Consider the following 2,826-nt stretch of genomic DNA (forward strand, 5'->3'; position numbering starts at 1 on the left):
GCATTAGCATTGCATTGAGCCTTTATTCATCATTCCGCTAATGATGCTTGGCATGAGGTCAACTTTGTAAAATGTTTTTAGCAAAGTGGATACGATCGGAATGGATCTAGGTATAGACGATATCAGATCGAATGGATCCCCGAGATCATGGGAAACGTGTAGCACCTTTTCTTGCAAGCTTGTACCAGTTCCGTTTCAAAAAAAAAAAAGTATCATTTACAGTTGGATGCCTGCCGATTAGTTCCGCACTTCAGGCCCGCTGTCACTTGCAGTTGATACTCCACTCGTCAGACGCCAATTTGCGCATCATTTGAAGGGAGAGCATAAGAAGTGCGCATTTCACAAGAGGCAGACACAGCTCACGTAACTGATTTTTCCTTTCTCCGTAATCAAGAAAAAAGACGAACCGTTGGATATCGACTTGATTCGAGGGAAAGTAAATCAAGTGGTCATTTCAGGGCACGATGAAACGGCCCGGCATGCAAAGAGCAAGTGCCATCATAGGCATGTAATCGGTGGACGAAGCCCGCATTCTAGCCTGTTACATCAGCGCTGGTCCACCAAAACAAGTTGCGACCCCTCAGCCCTTCATAATCAAAGCAAGTTGCGGAGTGCACAGTCTGAATACATGGAACTGACGGAAGACCAGAAACATAGAGCAGGCAGATGCAAAGATACTACATTACCTGAATCAACATCAACTATTAGCTAGGATGGACCATCCGAATACTTGTAGAGTAGTGGCAGTAGTCTAGTGGAGATGAACCAATCGCGTCGGCGGCGGCTCAATCGGCGCCACCGGCCGCTGCATCGGCAAAGAAAAGGATCGACAGGACCACCACCGCACCGCAGTCAGTAGTTGTCAACCTGTCATGGCAGCCGTAGGTAGATCGACAATCAGTTGAATAACCGCTGCCTGTCTTGTGCAAAGGCTCTCGTTTTGGGATGCCTTTACCTGGACGTACCTGGGCCGTAGATGGAGCTAACAGCTAAGCTACCATGCGGATGAAGAGGTTCCTGGGCATGGCGATGCATCCGAGGCTAAGATCGATGCCGGCAGGTCGTCCTAGTGACCGGCGGCGGCGACGGCCCGCAGAGGCAACGCACATGGCCAGGAACGCGACGGCGATGGCCCTTGATGCAGATGTGCAGCTGGCCATCGACACCATGGTAGTCACTTATCCTACTCTTCCTGAGAAAGCTCTGCCTCTTGGTTTCACCTCAGCCGACTCTCACTGCAGAGCTAATAATTATCTGGGTGGCTCGAGAGCGATATATACAGATAAACTGGGGCACACACTGCACAGCCAACTGGCCATGATCCTTGGTGGAACATACAGCTGAGCTTTCAATTTCCCTGTGATGATCTGATCGCCGGGAATATCCTACTGCACTGCACAGCTGTTGCCCCGGGATGGATCGAGGCACTGATCGGACTGCTATGAGTCAACTGTTAACATGGGCCTGCCCCAGGAGTACATGTGCATGCACCAGCCATCTGTTATATTCTGAAGGCTAAAAGCTGTTGAGTGGGAGGTTAGAACTTGCCCGGGATATGTGGCGACCATGCACACTAACAACGCACAAGGAAGAGTTCATCGGGCCGGCGGCACAACCTCGTCGGCGTCGACTGGTATGCAGATCACCATGTGATTGATCACTGAGTACACTCCCCCAATCAGCGGTTCTGGGAGCTGCAGATTGCTGGATGAATGGGACACAATTAGTCCCAGTTAAATGAGCTGCACTATCAGATTGGGTTACCAAGTGCCAACGAATGGCATGTCAAATCTTGAACCAAATGTGACTTTTTACCCGATGGACAGGCATCAAGGCGTTCAAATCAGTGGCCAGCGCACTGTGGTGATCTAAGGTCGCCATCAGCCGGATCAATAATGAACTTCAGAGGCAAAAGGAACAGCAGCCTATCAGGTTACCGGCATCACTTCCAACTTTTCCTAGGCCCTTCCAGCAACAGCGGACACTGCTCACAAGAAGAACAAACAGGTGAAGTGAAAAGACTAGATGTTCTGGATCCCATGTAACAGATAAGGCATATATCTGTAACCTAATGATGAGCACTGTTAGCTAACCAGTAGCATAATAACAGACTAGATGTCGGTGTTTACTCACAACATATGCCATGGGTAGGCTAAAGATGGTGAGAACCGAAAGGACACCGGAGGACGCTGGGGACGAGGTTGGTACAAGCGAGGAACGCACGATGTACCCAGGTTCGGGGGCTCAGGGCTCTCCGTAGAGATAATACCCCTAGTCCTGCCGGAGTGTATAATGCACTAGTGAGGCTACAATGTGCTTCTGGAGCTGTTCCGCGGAGGAGGAAGGAGCAGCCGGCTCGCGTCTACCTCTCCGGTATGAGTGTGTGTATAGGATTGACCGACCCTCTGCATGGAGGGGGGGTCGAGGGGGGGGGGGGGGTTATAGACGAACTCACCGACCTACAATAAGGATAAAAGTACATGGGTGGGACCTGGCTGGCCAGGGGGTCCACAGTGGTCTTGTCTTGTCGCTGGAGGGGCCCGCCGGCTGAGAGGTCCCGTCTAGCTATGGGACCCGCCGGCTAGCCAATGAGGCTCTTGCGTAGGGCCGACGCGGGTACGTCTGGCGTAGTCTTGTGAGATTCGTCATGGGCTGCCAATACGGCCGTCTCCACTGTTCCCACGCTGAGTGCGGTAATGGAGTGGGAGTTTGACGGGCCGATACTGTGCAGGATGATGGATCGGAGCCGGGGTAGGTCAGCGGCATGGCCGCCAACGCTGTACCTGCCGTGCGCTCCAAACCTATACTCGTGCTGTCGAGTACGCA

General features: G+C 52.1%; 1 long non-coding RNA gene across 2 annotated transcripts; it reads right to left on the reverse strand.

Moving 5' to 3' along the window:
• Positions 1-587: 587 nt before the first annotated feature.
• On the reverse strand, positions 588-2,170 carry LOC123449157. Of its 2 annotated transcripts, none has more exons than XR_006631963.1 (2): positions 966-2,170; positions 588-867 (listed from the first exon to the last, which is right to left on the reverse strand). It is a non-coding gene; the product is annotated as an uncharacterized LOC123449157 (long non-coding RNA). The 2 variants fall into 2 exon arrangements; XR_006631962.1 differs by having other exon boundaries at positions 956-2,170.
• Positions 2,171-2,826: the final 656 nt, after the last annotated feature.

The sequence above is a fragment of the Hordeum vulgare genome, chromosome 4H, assembly GCF_904849725.1.
Source record: "Hordeum vulgare subsp. vulgare chromosome 4H, MorexV3_pseudomolecules_assembly, whole genome shotgun sequence".
Taxonomy (NCBI): domain Eukaryota; kingdom Viridiplantae; phylum Streptophyta; class Magnoliopsida; order Poales; family Poaceae; genus Hordeum; species Hordeum vulgare.